General features: G+C 39.4%; 1 protein-coding gene across 6 annotated transcripts in view; it reads right to left on the reverse strand.

Moving 5' to 3' along the window:
* KLF12 (Kruppel like factor 12) overlaps nucleotides 1–15,882 on the reverse strand; it is a 409,770-nt gene that overhangs the window by 332,607 nt on the left and 61,281 nt on the right. The gene's annotated exons all lie outside the window — the stretch shown is intronic.

Consider the following 15,882-nt stretch of genomic DNA (forward strand, 5'->3'; position numbering starts at 1 on the left):
AAAAAAACTCAACGAACAAACAACCAAAAAATCAGACAATAAAATTTACAGGAAAGGAAAAGTAATCGTCATACACAGCACAACTGCGAGCAGCACCTCCACAGGTATAATTAGGTAAACCTTTAATATTGATTTAATCAATGTTGAAACAACTACGTTGGAGAGACAGAGAAGCTGTGTGTTTAGTGGGGCGCATGGAGAGGAAAAGAGCTAAATCCTCATACCGCACATGGGCAAGTCCACAGATACGGGTGAACACTAAAGGAAGTAAAAAGAAAGAAATAGCAACATGTACAAATTATTTAGAGATACGATGTTTAAAAAGCAAAAGAACCTGAAAAACAGTTGAGAAAAGTTTCTGTCAGAGGATGGGAAAAACAGAGGGGAGAAAACAAGCAAAGAACTGCTGCCTTTTCTTCACAAGCTCTGTTGGCCAATTTGACTGTTTAAACTATGTGCATACGAAATTGTGATGAACACCAAAAGTAAAAGACGAAATGAAGAGGATTGCTGAAAGAAGCAGGAGCCATTCCATGCGCAGTAATGCACAGTGAGGAGACCTAATATGTATCAGGGGCCATGGGGAGCTGCGGGGGTCAAGACCAAAAATACACTCTGAAACCCACCACAGTGTGTGTGTGGGGGCGGGGTGCAATTTACACAAGAAGAGTTTATACCGAAGAGGATGTGAACCCATTAGAGATTTTGAGCAGGACCCACGTGACAATTTTAAGAGGATGAATCCAGCAAGCAGGGGAAGTTGGGGGGTGAGAGGCAGAGACTCCAGTCAGAATGGTATTTCATCAGTTCAAGTAAGACTTAATAAGGGTCTGAATTCCCACGACAGCAAGGGATATTACAGCGAGGGAGAGAGAGTGAGGGAGAGGTTAAAACTCACCAGAAATCAAGTAAATACACATCAAAATAACAAGATATTACTTTACACCGATCAGGATGATGACAATTAAAAAGGAGAGTAACACCAAGTTCGGGCAGTGGTTTGGTGAAAGGGAAAACTTTACAGACAGCTGGTGGGTATTTAAACCAGCACAGCAATTTGCAAAAAATAAAAACAAAAATACGGCAGGGATTAGTGACATGAAGTATGTTTATGTCCTGTATGATCCAGGCATCGCCACTCTTCTTAAGGACACATTTTTGGAAATATTAAGGCAACATTGTAGTATTGGGACTTAACGGTGTTCAAGATTTCCACTACAGAATGGAAAAATAAATTGTGGTTGGTGAATGTTACAGAATACTACACAGAAGTGAGGGCTAATAGCAACATAGATAGAACCTCAAGGGCAGTAGTGAGGGAAAACAGTAAGAAAAAGAGGTGAGTTGTACAGCATAGAACCACTTATAAAAACTAAGCACACATGCTTATGAACACCACGGATAACTGTGCAAGGTCTCCTACATATCAAGGGACATATTTCAGGGACCTGGGGAAGTGTGCTTGGCTGGTGGTGAGAAGCAGGGCAGAAAATGGAAAGAGGAGTGGAAGTGGGGACTGAAGAAAAAGCCAAGCGGAATGAGCAAAACAGGAAAGGAGCCTTCAGGTACCAGGAAAGCAGGTAGAGCATGGACTGAGGAGTGGGATGGACTCAACCGTCATCAGAAGATCAAAAGCACCGTCACCACTCACACCAAACCGACCCCCAAAGAAAGACAGACAGACAGACAGAATTGGGATCAAGTAGAGAGAAGCAGAAGTAAGGCCAAATAAAAAGAAAAGATAATTTGGAATAAGAAGATAAGGATTCCAGGTCCGGCTCCCAAATCTTCTAAGTGTATGACCCAAAATGAATTACTTTACCTTTCTATGCTTCCATTTCCTTATGTGTTAAAAAAGGAAGATGCTATAACTTCTCAGAGTAACTACGAGGATTAAACTAGATCAGAAACATGGTACACACCGTGTTAAGTCCATCTAGGATACAGTGCCACACATAGGCATTCTCATGGTTTGCCCGCCTGCCGCCCATTGGGTAATTCTGAGAACTACATTTTTTGAATCAATTATTCCAAGTTGGGTTTTTTTTTTTTTTTTTTTTTTTAGCTTTGCTACTAGCCCCACTCTTGAGGGGACTATTAATAAAAATAAGTTTTTTGACACTCCGTGGAAAGGAAAGAACAATGAGTCCATCTATCAAAGCTGAGAATCCGGTTACCAGCCAAGGAAGCAGGTTATCCACCCTGCCCAAAACCATGCTCCACCATCTTGACCAGATCATATCACACACTATTCAGAGGAAGAATTCTTCCCCCAAAGCAAGTTTCCATTCCAGTTTTCAAAGTTTTAAAGTGAATGCCACTTGGACATCACAGCCATGAGTAATGAATGAGGCAGAATCAAATGTGCCACCTCTAGATAAAGTCACCTGCCTGGTGTCTGCCCTTTTCTTCCATCACCACGGCTGAGATAAAAGTTGGAGGGCAACCGGCTTTCCCTCCCTTGCGTGTACTCTGCTCATTTCTGCCTCATAAACTACCAAACATACTCCATTTCCTGGCTCTAGGCCCTTGTTCATCATCTCTGCCCATCAATAGTCTTGCTTTCCCTCTTAAACCTCCAGAGTCTTCCCTGGCTGCCTTGTACTCAACATCACCCCAGCCATCCCAGCAATCATTAAGAAAGCACATGTAGATTAACTTAAACCTGAACAGGAAAAAGCCTTTGTATCCATCAGCAAACTCTATTATCTAGATTTTTTTTTTTTTTGGCCATATGTTTACAATGGGCATGTTCAGATACCTGCTAGAATAAACTGAAATACCTAAAATAATTAAGGACGAAGTATCAAAGTACACTTCCTATATAAGCTAAAAATATTTATAGAGAAAAAAAATGTTCATTGGCCATTTGTGGTGAAAAACGGACTGTATCTACACATACTTCATTTACATTTGGTACATATTCCTTGTAATAGATGCAGCTCTCAACTTTCCATGAAACTCTAAGAATCATGGATGACAAGAAATACCACCTACCGCTATCAGTACTGCTACCTACTATTGCTAATAATAATATAATAATAGACAAGGACCACTGTGTGTCAGGCATAAAACTCTTCCCACGTTTTAATTCATTTAATGCTCTCAACAATCCTACAAAGTAGGGCTACATTCCCTATGTCACAGATAAGACAACTAAAGCACAGAGAAGTTCAAGTCACAAGCTGAGCAAGCAGCGGAACAGGAGGCAAAGCCAAGCAGCCAGAGGCTGGTGCTGTTCACCATTCAACACACCGCCTCCACTGGCTTCGGGAACAGCCGGAACAATGTTTCATGAGAGGTGGAGGTTACACACCCGGGTATTGGACCTTGCACACAACAGATGCTCGATAAGTAAAAACGAATGGTTGTAAAGCTTAAAATTATCACATAAATCTCTTTGGATGAAAAAACATATTAAAGATATTGCTTAGAATTGTATCAGTCCATTGTTGAGAGGGAAAAGGACATGGAGGAAAAAGAGAAAACCTTTTGGCCTGTCTGCTTTTTGGTCAGGATGAAGGGTAAAATGGGACCTAGAAACTCATATTCATTGAGAAACTAGAGATAAATTCACTTTGTGGGACTAATGGGTATAGAATGTTGCTATGAACATTTAATAGTTATAAAAAAAAGTAATTTGAGTCATGATTTTTTTTATAAAATCCCAATCCCAGTAAATTTTTCCATGTATTCCATCATATAAAATATGATTAAGGTATGCTGCCTTTGAAACTGCTCCCGTATTATCTTCAAGAGGTATTTCAGATTACTCACAGCATCAAAATTCTTAGACCAACATGGGTTAAAAAAACAAAATCTACAAAGCTGACCCCTACCTCCAAAAATTAAAAACCACCAGGCTAGTCAAAACAGCTAGGACAATTCATAAAGAGGATTCAAAGCAACTAATTCAGTGTGATCACTGAAACTTCTAGATGCTTTGGCCCAAAATCATTTACACGTAACACAAAATATTTCTTAAAACACTAAGAGCACTATCATCAGGAGCTGGACTCTTCCACTGGCCACTAAAGTCCCACGAAGAGTCACACTCACTGACGTCTGCATCAGCTCCTTTGCAGTGGGTGGAGCCCAAGACCTGCCCCTGACAGGGAGGCTGGCAAGGAAGGGCAGGAAAGGGATAGTTGGTTTTAAGATGACACAACACAAGGGAACACTGAAATTAGCAAGCTCAAGTGACTCATTTTACTAAGGAGAAAACAACCCATGACTTACCCAGGACCACATAGCTAATGAGAGACAGCTTCAAGATCTGAGCCGCAGTATCCCTGCCACGGCCATTCTCCCAGCTGTGTGGCCTCCCTGTTCACGTAATTTTTTGATGTTGTGGACATATTAGTGTGCCTTTATATTTTACTGACTGCATTAAAAGCAGGGGCTTTCATCCACTGGATAGAGTACTTCCCATTCTTGATAGAATTGCTTTTTTCCCCATTTCTCAAAAACAAAAGGAATAGGTCTGTGATCTTATTAAGAAAAACGACTCATAAGCTTAAACATTTTCAATGCACATCCATCCTAATTAAAAATTAGTGAGCAAAGATTTGACGTTAAAGAAAATTAAAAGCCCGTTATAATATTATACTTTGTATTTACACATAGCGTTTATGCGAAAGCATCCTGACATCCCTATGAAACAAGTGGGGAATAATTATAATAATTAACATCTTATGGACAGGAAAGTTAGGACAAAGAGAAGTTAAATTTCTTGCTTAAGAGCATCTAGCAGAATGAGCAACAGTGAATAAGACATCTCAAGTCCCAGAAACCAGCCACTGACAACATTACTAAATAATTAAAAAGCAACAGAAAGATCATGTTAAGAAAAACTACCAAAGGCAAGTTAACTTGAAGTTTTAAGTCAAATTCTGCCCTTTACTTTCCCACCAAAATGCTTTGCGGTCTTAACAACAACAAAGTCGGAAATTTAGACATCAGTTTCTCAAATCCAGTCCCTTCACTTAAATGTCTTTAAAAAGCAAAACCCTGGGGCGCCTGGGTGGCACAGTGGTTAAGCGTCTGCCTTCAGCTCAGGGCGTGATCCTGGCGTTATGGGATCGAGCCCCACATCAGGCTCCTCCGCTATGAGCCTGCTTCTTCCTCTCCCAGTCCCCCTGCTTGTGTTCCCTCTCTCGCTGGCTGTCTCTATCTCTGTCGAATAAATAAATAAAATCTTTAAAAAAAAAAAATAAAAAATAAAAAATAAAAAGCAAAACCCTGACTGCTAAGCAATTTATTAAAAGTAAAAAACAACAACAAAGCAACAACAACAACAACAATGCCTTGTGCTGCTGGACTCCAATAACAAATCAATGCAAGGCATTTCCTTTGCCATCAAAGTATCTGAGGATACTTGCAACTTGTATTTTCTTGGTTCTCTACATGATGCAACAGAAAGCGGCAAGGCTGCCCGATCGGTCTGGTTCCTCCATCACTGTGAACATAGGATGCTCGTCCCCAGAGTGTGGGAACAAATTGTGGGCATAATCAACACCCTTTAACCTGCTCCCCCTGGTTGATCTAACAAAGTCCTTCTGCCTTTGGGCTGGTCTTAACGTCTCCACAGGCAGGGCTCACCGAGCCTCAGCACATGAAACAGTCAAGATGTGTCCACAGAATATTTTTCATTTAACAGAGGAGGGTATGGATAAGCAATGGTGACAGTTGGAAGAAAAACAACAGCATCAATTTACCCTAAACACAGTTGTTCGAGGCAGTAGGCGGCCAGTAAAACAACAGCTATAAAGCACCGAGCCCAGGGCCAGGATAAATGGCTGCATGCATAAGGCCCAGGAACAAGTTCCAGGTGCAGCTGGCAGAGCAGCCATGGATAACGACAGACAAAACAACCCCACAAGCAACAGTGGATTGTACAGATGGGCAAGAAAGGCAGAGGAAACAGGAACCATCACGTGAGCGGTGCCAACCACCTTCAAAGGCTATCCTCCACTCCGTTCAGTGAAGACAGGTGGGCTTGGGATCACAGACAGAGACACATACAACACCCGCCTGAAGAGGGCAAAGGAAAAGGAGTCAAGGGGTCCCCACCCAGAGAGGACGTTTTATAGCACTGAAGAGCTGTGGGAGGTGCAGGGGAGGACGGAAGGGAGAGTGGAGAGAGAAGAAAAGAACGAAGACCACACTGTGATCGGAAGTGAAAACCAAGGACCATATTGAGCATACACATCAGTGCATCAGTTATGCAACATACATGTAACCCACATTTCACTGACTGTCACTTCTTTCCGAAGCATCTGTTAGGGTTTTTTTTTTTTTTCCCTGTATGTTTGTTGGTAGTGTTTTTTAAGGCCTGCTTTTATTGCTCACTTGTCATTCTACTTACAGTAAAGATTAATAACACTGCATATGGTGTGTGATGAATAAGAAATCCAACTTATATGGCACTAGGTGTAAAATTATGCAGTATATCCCTTTGAGTATATAAGAATCCTATTTTAACATGAAGAGTTTCCTACACAGAGAGAAGTGAAACTTATTCAAGTATTTGCCATGCTTTGGTCTACAAATAGGATCAGAAAAGTAATCTGTGAAAATGAAAACTGTGCTACCCAACTATTTTGTCAAACTAAAAAATGTTCTTTCAAAGTTGCAGTTAAACTCCAACTCATCAAAAATCTACCCAACCAAAAAGCCAAGATGACCGTAATTTGTTTTGGCTTTAATTCTACATGTAAAGAAGAGTGGAAAAATATTTAGAAGCCATGTCTGCCTTCTCTGGGAAGGAAGGGGAGTGAAATTCAACTCTGTGTAACAAAAGTCTGCATTCTTCCCCCTCCATTGTGGGGCCTAGTAAAGAAGGGGGAAATAGAAGAGTTAGAAAATATTGTCTTTACACAAGCAAAAGGAGGTCCAGAACTGGTCTGGTCACCAGGGCCAGAGAAAAGTTGTAGTGCTCTGCATAGTTTAAGAGCTCAGAATTATTTTTGCAAGTTACTGGGAGCCATTCATGAGAGTAAGAAAGAGAGTTCCAGACCATGATGGGCTGCCAGGCACAAGCTGTTGAATCCTGACGAGGGAATTTTAAAACACATGGGCTAGGATCCAATTTCAAGCTTTTTTGTTCCTGAACTTCTAACTTTTCTACTTGCCTTATCTTCATAAAGCAAAAGCCAACTCCACGTGGTCTTTTAATTAAAAAAAAAAAAAAAAAAAAGCTAGGGCTAGGGGCTGTGTGCATGTGTAGGTGGGTACAAAGTACAATGGGGACAGCCCATTGGAGATGGTGAGACAGAAGCAGAACTGAGGGGTCAGCTGTCCACAACCTCCACCCCATCCCCACAGGCCAGGAGAAAACTCTGATCTCCCCCCATTACCTTTGAAAAGGGGCTCATGTCACTGGACTCCCAGGGAGTAGTTACAGCAGGTTTTATACCAAAAAGGGAGATTTAAAGCAGTCAAAAGGGTGGCTACTATGAGGTCTTTTAAAACCAGAACACTCAGCATAAGTTGAATTATCTATCAATGAAGAAGGTAATTTTCAAGACATGTCCATGAGTAGCCTCCGTCTTTTAAACAAGAGAAGCAAATTACTTTTCCTGTCAGCTAGTCATGAACACACAGGAGAGACTAGTTAAATCACTGGCCACAAACTGCAACTTAATTCAACACCTTTAAAAGAAAACATACTATTGGTATAAAAATTCAAAAGTTATTAGTGATGGCAACTTCTTAAAAGTTATTTTTTGCTATCCATCAGAGAAGTCAGGAAAAATAAAAGAGAGGAAGGGTAACATGCAAAGGGAAAAGAGAAAGATGAAGGGTAAAAAGGAAGGAAGCCAAGTATGTACGATGAGGGGGAAGGAAGAGATGAGGGGAGATACGGAGACACAGAGAGGAAGAAAATTAAAAAATGAAATAAAAAGTGTTTAAATTAACTCTAGGTAATTTTTGATAAGTTTCTTGGAGCCTAGTTTCCTCATCTGTAAAACAGATACAAAGAATGTATCTCATAATTTTATCATTTAAATAATACACACAAAATTAACATCTAAAAATACATGAAAGTATGTGCATACCCATACACAGCCCAGAGTAAGATGTAAAAGAAGGAAACAGGAAATCTGAACATACAAAATGACCATGAATGAAACCTGCTACTATGACCCTGGAGTTGTTAGTCCTATTACCTACTCTCTTGGAAATGTTCATTGATTCCTAGTCACAGGTTTTAACGTCTTGAACTTCATTCCTCAAAGAGCATGTATTTCAGCCCACCAGAAGGAAAACAATTTTCCAGTATACAGGGGTGAGGGCAGTGGGCCAAATCTAGACCTTGGTCCCTTGTGTAGCTGACACAAATGAAAATGAATCTTTCAAATGAGGGCCTTGAAGGATACCGTACAACAAAGTAAGAGTATTAGTCATCATAACAACAGTCTACATTTATTTTGCTCTTTCTACAATCCAGGCATCACGCTAAGGCATTCAAGATCTATTCTTTCAAAACATCATAATAATCCTTTTAGATAGGTTCTATTATTAAGTTCCTCTCACAAATGAGGAAAATAAGGTCCAAATACATTAAGTTACTTGCCCAGGGTCCCACAAGCGATAATGGATGAGTTAGATTTCAACCCCAGCCTTTAAAAACCAGAGCAAATTTCATGAATCCTCAAGTACCTTCTAAGTATCAGAGAAAGAATAAATTATGTCCCAGAAAGCTTTAGCATAATCACACTGCAGTTCTTCTTCATTTCCCCCCCAAAACGGCAAGTCTATTATTGGACATACAGTAACTCTCAACTAGGTTCATTCATCTAATTTTCCATGATATTTCCTAGAGAAATCTAGAGACTTCCTAGATTTCAGGTAAGAAAGACACTGTTTGGTCTCAGTTTCTTCATCTGTAATTGAAAAAGTTCCAAACGATGCCCCAAATTTGATCAAATAGAAAATTACTCTGCAATCCCTCTCCCACCTTCCTGGTAATCCCAAGGCAATTCTGATCTTTTTCCAGCTGAAACAGGATGGAAATCTCTGAATAAGTGTCTTTTGGAATAGTCTGAAGGAAGCACTCACCTAATAAAGGTTACGTTACTTTGAATTCATACTGCAGAAATCAAGGCCATGCACTCTTTCATACCCTGACTTTATAGGAGCGCTCTGTTAAACTTTTAACTGTTAGTGATAAAAAGGCACAACCCTGACGTTTCTTAACTAAAAGTTTTAAGAAGCACACAGGAGCTCTGTACGTCTTAGTAATACGGAAACAGCTATGCCAAATACTTTGGCTTTTTTTTTTTTTTTTTTTTAACTAGAGCTTGCTATTCAGAATGAAAGCACCAGCAGAATCTTCCTCCGTTGTCTGCGACTGTGGTTACCCTACTTCTAATAAACAAGGCAGCTTCCTGTCTCTGGCTTCCCATTGCTCAATAGGGGTCGAATCATGGCAGCTTTCACAGTCATGACCCCTGAGTGCACTCATGCTAACGTGTCTGCTTTGATTCACTCCCTATTGTAGGAAGCTACTTATCAGAGAATACCTTACTTCTGGGATTTAAAATACGTGCATCAATGAAGCTGAAAAAGAGTTAATTTCTTACACTCAAACGCAGTATCTCATTATCTCTAAATTTACCTCCATTGGTTGATGTATCTGGACTTTTTCTAAGCCTCTAAAGGGATGAGGCTCTGTGTACACTTTTGGATGGTTTCGGAAGTGGTTAAAACAGCGTCCGGTAGACGATTCTCTAATCAAATACTCACTTAGGGTTTTCTGAAGGATCTTTAGTAACTGAGTCCACAGGCCAGACTTCATATTAAAATGTATTATTTCAGGTTAAAAAAATTTTTTTTTCACAAGTGATAGATCTTTTTCTTAAGGGTTTAAAAATTCGACTTAACAGAATATTCTCCCACTTTTGGGCCTGTTCTGAAGTAATTTACTGTCCAGCGTGGTATTCAGTTTGTTTTCAATATACTGATAAATTATATACATGCCCCACTTCCTTTATTTTGCTCCTGATCTCCTACAGGATTGTGTCAGCAAAAGGGCAGGCTTTGCATTTACGACCTTTCTGAGTAAAAGAAAAAAGGAAAAGAAACCATCCTGCACTATAAACAAAAGAGTTCCTCTCCAGCTCTCCACCATCCCCATTCCCCTCACCCATGGCAGCCCACTCCTGCTGGATAGTCTCGGCATCTTGATATTGAGAAACTGCCTCAGCTAGCCTGTAAAAAACGAAAAATCCTCTTCACCCTCCTTCTACCTGGGCCATTTCACAAGCCCTCATGCTTCCTAGAGATGTCAGAGTCCCAGCCTGTGTGAAATGGTGATGCTGTCAGTCAGCAGGAAAATTCTCTGCTTCTGAAAACCTCTCTCTCAGAGCTTCCTCTGTAAGGCACCTCCAGCTGCCTCGGAGCACCGTGTCAGTGTATTAAAATAGCTCTGGACTGATGACTTCACTAGTTCTCACAAACAGGCCAGTTGGCAGAACTCTCATGCAGTCTGCTTCTGAGGGGAGGACACTTTTTTCTTTCCCCACCATCCCTAATATGAATATTCAGTTTCATTTTGACTCTAGAGGAAGCCTCCTTGTAAGGTTAAATTCAGCACAAACCTCATGCAAAAATTTCAAAACCCTGCAAAGAGGCCTGAACTTAAAGAGCTAACCTATAGCCATAATCAAGCATCCAGAATCTATATTAGCGTTTTTTATGCTAAACTTCAAGGACATCAAAACTGCCAGGTATACCCACCTTATATAACATTTTCTTATTTCATTCATTTTAGGGCCAAATGTCTTCCTGAAGAATACTTGTGATAACTGATAATCAAAATTTTTGAAGTCCCATTTTTTAACGTTTACTCCTTTTCCACAAGAAGGCTGGCATAAGGTACTGAAGTAAAAGTTAATTACCACTACACCTAATGATTAATGCTTAAATGGTTTTTGAAAATTTTTAAAAAAATGTGTAAGGCATTCACGCAATGGAAAAGGCATTCTGTACTGGAATACCAAATCTTCTTATAATGTTTATAATTTTCCCTTATAGAATTTTTCACTTCCTTTTATAGATACCACATGCTAGGAAGAGAATATTCTATGCAAAAAATAGGACCTTCTGATGTGCTGGCATCATAACTCAGTGCTACGTCCACACTGCACTTTGATTCCAAAAGAGAGCATTTAGATTAACTGCTTCAGTGCCCAATGGACACAAGATTTATGCCTGGAGAAAAAGCTCCCATATGATTGTATGGACATAGAGCTAATGAAATAATTTGGTTCACTGGTTTAAGATGGTTCCTCTAAAAGGGGTGCAATCACTGTTCCCAAAAGAGAGAAAAGCACTAATATTCTATTCCCACCACCTCTCAATTCCTCTGTGTCTGTCACAAACAGCATCTCAATGACACTGCCTTCTTGCAAACAGGATGGTGGGAAATCACCTTCCTCCATCAGCCCCAACCAAAACCTCACAAAGGAATCTTCAGAGAACACATGGGCACATATATGAGAATGAATTTTTAAAATGTAATTTACAATGATTTGTTCATTCCATTAATATTCACTGAATATCTAGCATATGGCAAGTACTATCTATTGCCAACAAAGATGAACGAACACTGCCTTCGAGGATTTCACTCACTCGGTCATTTTTAGTGAGGTATTATATACCACATGGCCTGAACAAGATGAGACACAGATTGCTGCCATTTCTTCCTGATGTTAATCCAATGATTTAGAAAAATTGATTTTGATAGTGTAGCCAAGGAAGTATTTGATTCCCTTAATTATAAAAACCAGGGCCATTTTGGGCATAGTTCAGAGAAGTAGCCATGAAATTAGAGTTATTATGTCTCTCTCCTGCAGAGGCTGATAAACAAAGATACAATGGAGATTCTGAATGCTGAAAGGTCAACTATAAATGTCATTACAGATATAATGATTCACACAGTGATGGAATGGGCTAGGTAGTTTGTGACCATCAAATTTCAAAACCATAAAAGATCTTCAAGCTAGTAAAGATCTCACTTTTTACTAAAGATGCCTAGAAAGATTGTGTGATTTGCGAAAAGTCACATAGAAACTGTTGTTCTGGAATCAACATAAATTTTAAATTTATTCTGTGTTTTTCCAATTACACTACTATGAGTCTGATATTCTCTCTCACACATACACACAGACACATACACACACACACACATACATTATACTACCATGTGTCCAAATCATACACAAAAATACATATGCACACATACACACCTGCCTCTGATTCGTACACATACACTACAGTATTCTATGTCTGATTCACACACAGTGTATTACAGTGTTGGGTTTGTACACACCCATACTCACATATATACTGCACTACTCCCTCACACACACACGTACATATACATTATACTATTTTGTGTTTGATTCAAATGCATACATGCACCCATATATACGCAGATATACGCCATGCTGTTTGATTCATATACACAATTACACATGCAGCATTCTGCTTTGCATCATCTGCATAAATATACATACACACGCACTTTACTGTGTATCTGATTTATATGCACATTCTCACATATTGGTATATATACATACACACTAAAATGTGTAATAGCAGATCATGTTCATATTCAAAATATGTTTTTTCAAAGCGAGAAATTCAAATGTGAAAGATACTCGTGTGACTATTTCGAAGTTATTATAAACTGTATTATGTAGCAATTTATCCAGACTCTCATTTACCTCTATCAGTTCTCTAAGGACTATACAGGAAATGACACATATCTAGGTATATATGATGACGTGGAAATCTAGTGAGCCCTCAGGTACCCATTTGCATGACAACTTCGGCTTCTTGGCTTAAGGATGAAGATTTCAGTATTGTTTGTGTTATACTGCTTTCCATATTATGGGGCAAGGGGGTAGATATGCACAGCCACCAGAGATGAAGAACAGTATTATGAGTCCTAGCTTCAGCACAATTTCCAGTTCCTGAGCCCATAAAGCAGTGTAGGAGTGATGCGGAGAAAGTGCCTGAACCACATGGCTTAGGACCACAGCTAAAGAGTGTGACCTAAAGGAACATTGACCTGAGGGCTGACATCACAGAGAGTTCTGAAATGATCCCTCTAGATATACAAAATTAGGGTTCTTACTGGAGTTAGAATTGGCAATAGTGAGGCCCTCTCAGAAGGTTTATGAAGAGAACATGAGCAAACAAGAGACTGAAATGGAGGGGACTCCTCATGGTAACTAGCTGATGGAATGATTCATCAGCACACATAAAATGGCCCTGAATACCTATGGATAAGGTCTTCAAAATGGTCTTCAAAGTACCCATGGTTTATTTTCTTAGAGCTGCATGTTTCCTTTTTGGAATAATGCCCCATTTTTAAGAGTTGACTAGTGACCTTAGTACAGATTAAAATGAAGGAGACCATGGTAACCAGGTGATGAAATCATTCATCAGTAGACCATGGTAACCAGGTGATGAAATCATTCATCAGTACATAGAAGATGGCCTTGAGGACCCGACCCTTAGAGGAGAGTTTAAAGGGGGCTGGAAGTCCTGCAAGATGCAGGTCGGTGCATAAACAAAGAATGTGGGCCGGTGGACCCAGGATGATGCTGAGTAGAGGAGACTATGAAGAGAAAATGGAGATGCCTATGGGGGTTTCAGACTCTACTGTTATTCTCAGAAAGTCCACTGAAGCAGATGGTGAATATTTTGAACACTTGCTTTCTTAAGCTACTTGCTCTAATAGTCTAGTATGCTTTTTTTTAATCCATAAATAATTTCCCTTTATTATGAAACATAGCCATTACCGACTCATATACACATTATGTTGAAAGAGCCGGTATAGATGAACTATGAGATACTGCTTTTACGATCATTATAGACAACAGTCTCGCAGTTTTAATTAATATAGTGAAATAAAAAAAAAAAACACTCTAAGAAAACGGTAATGCAATCTGAGTATATACCTCTGGGTGTCAGGCAGGAGAGTTTCACCTAACACTGAAAAAAATCAAAACCAGATGCTCATTGGAAAAAAGTCCTGCCAAACCAGATAGCACCACCACCCTGGCCTTGAAAGGCAGCTCTAACAGGTCACTAGTTAACTCTTAAAAACGGCGCATTATTCCAAAAAAGGAAATGTGCAGCTTTAAGAAAATAAACCGTAAGTACTTGGAAGACCATCGTAAAGACCGCATCCATAGCCCAAGATAAACATCTGCTATGGATCAAAACGGCCAAGCCCTGTGTAGAATCTTAAAGGATACGATCAGAGGGGACATAAATACTAACTGCTTCTCAAAAACTGGGATGAGAGCCCTATCAAAGAATATAGGGAAACCCTCAAAAATCAGCAAGTCAAGGACAAACTAATCATCAGGCCTGACAAGAAGGAATTTGTGAGTAACCTTTCAAAGTGCTTCAGAGCAATAAAAAAATGTTGCTTAAAAAGATAAAACCTCTCTGTCTCTGTCGAATAAATAAATAAAATCTTTAAAAAAAAAAGAATATTGCAAATATCAACTGATAGTTTGAAACAAGTTGCAGGAACTAAATCAAATAGTGATTGACTTAAGGGAGAGTCTAGACCTAATTATTAAACTAGATATAACAAAAATCTGATCAGCATTATCACAGAGTTAAAGACTCAAGGTGAAATTTGTAAACTGTTGGCTCAAGTATAAAATTTTTTTTTAAAGATTTTATTTATTTATTCGACAGAGACAGAGACAGCCAGTGAGAGAGGGAACACAAGCAGGGGGAGTGGGAGAGGAAGAAGCAGGCTCACAGCAGAGGAGCCTGATGTGGGGCTCGATCCCATAACACCGGGATCACGCCCTGAGCCGAAGGCAGACGCTTAACCGCTGTGCCACCCAGGCACCCCTCGAGTATAAAATTTTAATTACAACCAGCCATTCCACAGAAGGGTGCTAATAGGGTGCCCAGCCACAGAACTGTCAAAATGAAGGCCTTCCAAATATTGAAGAAAACAACATATTGAGGGATAAAAACAAACAGGAATTAATGATAGAATATGGTTGAGCACTTGTTCTACTTGACAGCAATCAAAGACCAGTTTTAAAAATTGCGTTTTGCCATGGTTAAAGCAGTAGACAGATGACAAAGAAATCGACATATGAGCATTAGGACTTCCAGACGACAGGTGCTCAAAGTGGTCTTATTTAACATTTTTATAAATGATGTGGATGAGAAAATGCACAGGAAAGCAGGCAAGTTTGTATTAAACTTTTCTAGTTACAAAAATGCCAAGTACAGAGATAACCATCCTTTAGCATCAATCTGACAAACATGGCAGAATGCTTTTAACCAACTTGCACTGAACCAACTGTCCAGATTAACCAATGATCACCTTTCTCTTTGTAAATCATACTGACTGATGCACCTGGAATGTTCCAACAGTAGGCTCCTTCCTGAGCAGACTGAGTACCTCTAATGCAATCAACTGAACTACATTTGTAGTAAGAGTGGTTTTGATCCTAAACCTGTTTATGCAGTTACACCATACTATAATGTGATTTTATTATGTATTACTTAAATTAAATAGGAGGATGAAATGATGCATAATATGTTTCTATAGAAAGTTGAATGCCTTGAAAATATTCAAAGATTAGTTCATAAAAATATAATTTTTAAAAACTGGCATTGAATAAGGTATGGGCATCATAACTGTCCAACAATGGAAGAATAAACCATAAAGAACTGCAAGAGTGTGTCCAAGTTTTTACTTCAAAGGAACAAATTAGAAAAAATAGACAATCAATTATGGGTTTGATTTTGGTAAGAAACACTGAACTCATCTGTGGATCCACACTGGAAGAAAAAGTCTAGGTCTTATATCAAACATTTGTCAAA

The sequence above is a fragment of the Ursus maritimus genome, unplaced genomic scaffold (assembly GCF_017311325.1).
Source record: "Ursus maritimus isolate PB19 unplaced genomic scaffold, ASM1731132v1 scaffold_10, whole genome shotgun sequence".
Taxonomy (NCBI): domain Eukaryota; kingdom Metazoa; phylum Chordata; class Mammalia; order Carnivora; family Ursidae; genus Ursus; species Ursus maritimus.